The sequence below is a fragment of the Erinaceus europaeus genome, chromosome 2, assembly GCF_950295315.1.
Source record: "Erinaceus europaeus chromosome 2, mEriEur2.1, whole genome shotgun sequence".
Taxonomy (NCBI): domain Eukaryota; kingdom Metazoa; phylum Chordata; class Mammalia; order Eulipotyphla; family Erinaceidae; genus Erinaceus; species Erinaceus europaeus.
The window spans coordinates 83,128,765-83,135,722 of record NC_080163.1 but is presented as its reverse complement, the minus strand read 5'-3'; the positions used below and the strand labels follow the sequence as shown (position 1 = coordinate 83,135,722).

Below are 6,958 nucleotides of genomic sequence, written 5' to 3'. Positions count from 1 at the left end.
TGACCTTGGTGGCAAAAAAAACAGAACTTGGTTCCTTGCTTTTACCAGTTCTCCACCCCCCCACCCCAGAAATAAAATAGTTAAAATATATATAAGAATCATTCAGGTTACCTATAGATTTCTAAGACATCCTTAGAGATAAGGACTTAGTTAAGTCTAAGACTAAACTCATGGGCAGAGGATATGAACAGAATATTCACTACAAAAGATATCCAAAAGGCCAACAAACATGAAAAAAATGCTCAAGTCATTGTCAGAGAAATGCAAATGAAGACAATGAGATACCACTTCACTCCTGTGAGAATGTCATACATCAGAAACAACCTCAACAAATGTTGGAGAGGTTGTAGGGACAAAGGAACCCTTTCACATGGCTGGTGAGAATGTAAATTGGTCCAACCTGTATGGAGATCAGTCTGGAGAAATGGACATTTTTATGACCCAGTAATTCCTCTACTGGAGATAGATCCTAAGGAGTTGAACACACCCTTCCAAAAAGATATGTGTATACCTATGTTCATAGCAGCACAATTCAAAATAACCAAAACCTGGAAGCAACCCAGATGTCCAACAACAAATGAGTGGCTGAGAAAGTTGTGGTATATATACACAATGGAATACTACTCAGCTATTAAGAATAATGAATTCGGTTTCACTTCGCTAGTGGTCTCGGTTGGGGCACCCCGAGGATTGGGAGGCCGCCCAGGGCAGGTTCCCCCTCGGTTATTCCCAGTGGAGGAAGCGGTGTGCTGGGCTGCAGTCCCGAATGCACACAGCCCTCACTGGACGGGGATGGCTGCGGCCTGCACTGGGGTGTGAGCCGAGATGACTCAGAAAGGAGTGCTTGCGGACTCAGGACTGCAGCTTTCCCAGCTGTGATTGACCTTCAGTTTCAGAGAGTAGGAGCAGTGCGTCACCAGGCCTGAGAGTAGTAAAGCAACTCATTCCTCTCTGGAGACTCATCCTGATGTCCTGTCTGCATAGTATTTGAAGACTGGACTATCCTGCCTCCAACACCCAGAGCTTTCTCTGTTCTGTAATCAATGTGATCCATTAAAGTAGCAAATGAAATGAGACAGGAGCGTGGAAAATATGACTTTTATATTGGTCTGGGATTGGCTATGAGCTCCTGTGTTTTCATTGGAGGAAGTTTCATTTTGAAAAAAAAAAAAAAAAAAGGCCTTTTGCGACTTGCCAGAAAAGGCTCCATGAGAGCCAAGGTGGTCATACATATCTTAAAGAATGGTTGTGGTGGGCTGCCCTGCTATCAATGGGAGCTGGCGAGGTGGCCAACTTCGCAGCATATGCCTTTGCATCAGCCACCCTAGTGACACCCTTAGAAGCACTCAGCGTCCTAGTTTTATCTTCTTTGCAACACTTGTGATCATTGTATCCTTGATATTAATCTTCGTGGTGGGGCCTCGCCATGGACAGACAAACATTCTTGTGTACGTAACAATCTGCTCTGTGATTGGAGCATTTTCAGTCTCCTGTGTGAAAGGCCTGGGCATTGCTATCAAAGAGCTTTTTGCTGGAAAGCCTGTGCTGCAACATCCCTTGGCCTGGATTTTGCTGCTGAGCCTTATAGTCTGTGTGAGCACGCAGATTAATTACCTAAACAGGGCCCTGGATATATTCAACACATCCATTGTGACTTCAATATACTATGTATTCTTTACAACGTCAGTTTTAACCTGTTCAGCTATTCTTTTTAATGAGTGGCAAAATATGCCTGTAGATGATGTCAATTGGTACTTTGAGTGGCTTCTTTACAATCATGGGAATATTCCTGTTGCATGCCTTTAAAGACGTCAGCTTTAGTCTAGCAAGTTTGCCTGTGTCTTTTCGAAAAGATGAGAAGACTATGAATGGCAGTCTCTCTAGTATGTATGAAGTTCTTAATGATGAAGAAAACTTAGCCTGTGGAATTGAACATACTGGTGAAAACATCTCCCAAAGAAGTGGAAATCTGACAGCTTTTTAGGGAAATGTAATTAAAAGGTTGATCCTGAATTGTTATGAAGTGGATTTAAATATCAGAATGTGTCTAAAAAAGCATTGTCCTCAGTAATGTTCTCCAGAGACAATCCTTTTTAAGGTTTCACTAATTTGGACCAAGCTTCTTACATTTAAGTGATGGTAGCTCATGAAAATGACCTCAGTACATCGCCAATTTCTATTAACACTGTATTATTGTAGAGAATTTTAAATCTTCCTTTACCAAAATCTAAGTGCACTAATGACAGTTCCAAGTCTATAAAAATGCTTTTTTTTATTGGTGAAAAAAAAAAGAATAATGAATTCACTTTTTTCAACCTATCTTAAATGGAGCTAGAAGGAATTATGTTAAGTGAGCTAAGTGGATGATCCCATTCATAAACAGAAGTTGAGAGAAAACACAAAACATAACTGACGTTTTAATAAGCACTCCAAATAATTCTGAAACAAGTAATATGAACCACACTTGTGGAAAAACTACCCTCAAGGGTTTGAAATCTTACTTCCAACACTAGTTGGATGCTTGAGACATCTACTGGATCATTTATTTTTCTGGAACAAATTGTCTGTCTGCCTAAATTTCTGAGCACAATGCATTTCTAGATTCCATATACCCACACTCCTAGGCCCCCCTTTAACTGAGCAAAATTAATTATATATTTTGGCAATTAGGAAGATATTGAATAAAAATATAAATTGCTTGTGACAGAGCTCATGAATCAGTGAAGGAGGACAACAGATGAAATAAAAGTTATAGGTAAATGTTCCACCCACCCTCTTTGTTTCATTGTTCTTTATACAAACATCCATTATAATAGTAAAGTAAGTCTGGAGGAGTGGCAGAAATCAAGAACAAATGCAGTACATATTGTCATATGATTCAATTTTTATATAAGGAAACTATGGGTTTTTAGTCATTTTATCCTGTCCTCTGATTCTCTAAACCAGTAAGACTTATGATTTATATGTGGGTATTAATGACTTTCTGACACTGTCCAGGACCTGTCCTAGCATAAAAAAATGTTTAAAATGCAGTTTCCCAGGGCCAGGTTGTGGCACACTGGATTAAGCACACATTACAGTGCGCAAGGTCCTGGGTTCAAGTCCCTGTTCCCCACTTTCAGGTGGGAAGCTTCACAAGTGGTGAAGCAGGACTGCAGGTGTCTCTGTCTTGCTATCTATCTCCTGTTCCCTCTTGATTTCTGGCTGTCTCTATCCAATAAATAAATAAATGTAGTAAAAAAAATTTTTAATGTTGAATCTCTTTTTAAAAAATGCAGTTTTCTTATTGAAGCTAACTCATTTTTTACCTTTTTTATTGGAAATGAATTTTTAATGACAAATAGATGTTATAAATAGAATATAATTTCCAGTGCAAATTTCTGACAGATAGTTTTCATGTGATCCAAACTTTCCCACCCCACTAATTATTTAGTTGCATTTTACACAGTTAATGAGTGATTGTCAGAGGCTCACAGGTATTTATTCACAGATTTTTTTTCAGTTTATCTAAAAGTGAGTTTTTGTATGTGAGAAAATTACTTAAAGGGAGGTAGCTACTACATTTCAGAAGGTTTGGTTTAACTGGGTGGTGAAGAACAGATACATGTTTCCTAAAATCTAAGATGTTATAAGCCTTTAAGAAAGTGTATGCATTACCAAGAATAAAAAAATTCCTATTAGATTAAAATATAGCATTTTAGTATCAAGATGAAGGGTGTATCCTGATCCTCAGATGTTTAAAACAGTGAGAAGAAGGGAAAAAAAAAACCAGCATGGAATTTCTCCCTAGTGATTTATCAACAATTTTTTGTTTGTTCATTTGTTTGTTTTTAATTCTCACAATGAGCTATTCCTCTAAATAAGGTTATGGTTCTAAAAAGCTCTTTTAAAATGCAAATATTTTACCCAGAAGGTATAGCAGAGTAAGTCATTCACAGTCATTAAAAATGCATTAATCTGTTAGCAGCCACTGAAGCCTTAAGGAATATTCAGTTATCAGATTATCAGAGTAAGGAGGAGAGAGGGAAGATGCAGAAAAAGAAAAACAATAGGTGCTCAACTTGGATACTCACGTTAGGTTGTCAGGAAAGAAAACTAACTGGTAAAGAAGGATTTTTTATATATATATTTTTTGTGTTTTTAGTCAGTTTCCATTGCCTCTAGATATTTTAAAAATACTTTATCCAAAGTTAAATTCCTTAGTGTGAGAGGCTGTCTGAACTGCTCCAACATGATCTGTTCTTTTTACTAATTCTTTATCTTCCACTCCTCAAAGTAAGGATCTTCCTGAGCTTTCCTTTATACAGATAAAAAGTTCTAGCATCCTACAAAACGAAGATGATAACGAAGTCATTATAATAAACTTATCTTAAAACAGGCCCGAATTCCTGAAAAAGGACTCATCAAACCAGATGATTCAGTATTCGCCCAAATACTACAGAGTTATGGGTCAACCCTAGTTTAGACTCTTATCAGTTCACAACTTATCTTTATCTCAGTCACAGGAATTATATTTACTTGATTATTCTAAGCTCTTGTGCTCACACACACACACACTTATTGGTACCATATTTTATTGAACAAGTTATTATGGCTTAATAGTTTTCATAACTGGGATGAAAAATAAAAGGTGACTTTTATTATATTGTTATGATATTCTCATCATCAATAATATTTGCCTGAAGGATTCACTGCATTAAGCTTGAAAGGACTGAAACAAAGTGAGAAAAATAATAAGCTTCTTTTTAAAAGAACTTTTAATTTTATTTATTATTGGATAGAGACAGAGAGAAATTGATAGGGGAAGGGAGAGGAGAGAGAGAGAGAGAAACAGAGAGACACCTACAGCCCTACTTCACCACTTGTGAAGCTTTCCCACTGCAGGTGGGGACCAGGGGCCTGAACCTGTGTCCTTGTACACTGACTGCAATGTGTGCGCTTAACCGGGTGCACCACCAATTGGCCCCGAAAAATAATGATTTTCTATCTTTACCCTTTCCTATTTAGGTTTTTTTAAGTGTATTTATTTTATTAAGCAAACATGAAATTAAAGCTGCTTTTACTTTTTTACATTTCTTGACACTTTTTCCCCCCATTTTATTCGACAGTACAGAGAGAAATTGAGAGGGGAGAGGGAGAAAGAGAGCAGGAGAGAAAGGAACCAGCAGACCTGCTTCCTGCTTTACTGCTTGTGAAGTGTCCCCCCTGCAGAAGGACAGGGACTTGAACTGGATCCTTACACAAGTCCTTGCACATGGAACGAGGTGCACTTAATTAAGGGTGTGCCGCTGCTTGGCCCCCTTCACACTCTTTCACGGATTTCTAAATTTTATGTCATTGACCTGCTTCTCTCAAATATTACTTGGGTTTATTTTCTATGGCGTTTTTTCCTTTAGCCTATGTTTCAATACTGTCTCTATATTTTGTAAAGATAGATTTTCTTTTCAAAAGGCAGAGTGAGGACTTAAAAATTAAAATCTACAGGTGTTTCATTTCCCTAAAGTATTTTGCAAATCTAAGGAGGTTTTGCAATCTTGTTTTGAGTGCTGCTAGAAGGGGATGCAATGGTGCAGCACTACTTATTAATGTTTACATTTTCATCCTACAATTTCCTAATTCTGATCCTCGGAAACTGAGTGTAACTGTAAGGAAGAGGACAAATAATACAAAATGCAATGCATTCAGTTATTCCTGTAGAAAGGTGAAAACTTAAATATCAATAAACTTCAAATTAAAGAATCAAGTTATTATTAACCTTTGTCCCTAACAGTCACTATCAAATTGAATTGTATAGTTGTAGTCTGTCACATCAGGAGGAAGAAAAAAAAAACATAATACTTTGAGTATTTGATGTCTTGTTCTTTATCATTCTTTATTCTTAAATACCATTCTGTATTTTCTTACCGTCTCTTTAAATATCCCCACAAACAGTTGCTTGTTTTTGGTTGGGTGGGTTGTATTGTATTACTAGTGGAGGTGAGTAGAATACCTGAATTTAAGAGGAAAGGTTAAGAGAAATGTTTAACAGATCACCAGCAGTCTTTCAGTTTCATGCCACCTGTGTATATAAAAGAACTTTATAGTGGTCCAGGAGGTGGTGCAGTGGATCTGTGTTCTGTGTTCTCAAGCATGAGATCCTGAGTTCAATCTCTGGTGGCAGCACATGTACCAGAGTGATGTCTGGTTCCTTCTCTCTCTCCTCCTATTTTTTCTCATTAATAAGTAAATAAAATCTAAAAAAAAAAAAGGAAACTTAAAAAAAAAGAATTTTATAAACTATATTGACTTGTTTAAAAATGACCATAAATTATAGTCTAGAACAACGAAAGGAAAGCAACAAAAATTGTTTGAATGTGTCTCTTCTTACTGTTGTTTAGGAAAACAATTCTCCTAATTGCACACAGAAACAGAGCCTTTATTCTTCACGTTCGGTTAACCCAAAATCCCTCCCTGCAATGCCTTCTATATACTCCTTCATGGTCTCTTTAACCTCCTCCACCTCTTCATCTATAATTATCAATTTTCCTTTACCCAGATTATCTTTAATATCATAGCCTCATTCCATACAAATAAACAAAAATTCACAATAGGCAGATTTCTTCTTCACAGTACTGTCAAAATACCTCTTCTGGAGACCTCTGGCAAGATAACAACATACTAGTAAGTCTTGTTTTCTTTTACCACCACAATTAAAAACTTACAACATACATGGAAAAACCAACATCGAAATGAGCTTGGAGCCCAGATAAACTAGAAGCAAAAGAAAACAAGTTTAGGGGACCCTGTGGTAGCGCAGCGGGTTAAGCACACATGGCAGGAAGCTCAGGGACTCTTGTGGGGATCCCTGTTAGAGCACCTGGCTCCCCACCTGCAGGGGGCAGTGCGGGGAAGGGTGTCACTTCACAATCAGTGTAGCAGGTCTGCAGGTGTCTATTTTTCTCTCCCCCTCTCTGTCTTC

General features: G+C 37.6%; 1 pseudogene; it reads left to right on the top strand.

Annotated features, from left to right (window-relative positions):
• The first annotated feature begins 992 nt into the window (after window positions 1-992).
• LOC103107506 (magnesium transporter NIPA2-like) lies at window positions 993-2,311 on the top strand (annotated as a pseudogene).
• The last annotated feature ends 4,647 nt before the right edge of the window (window positions 2,312-6,958 follow it).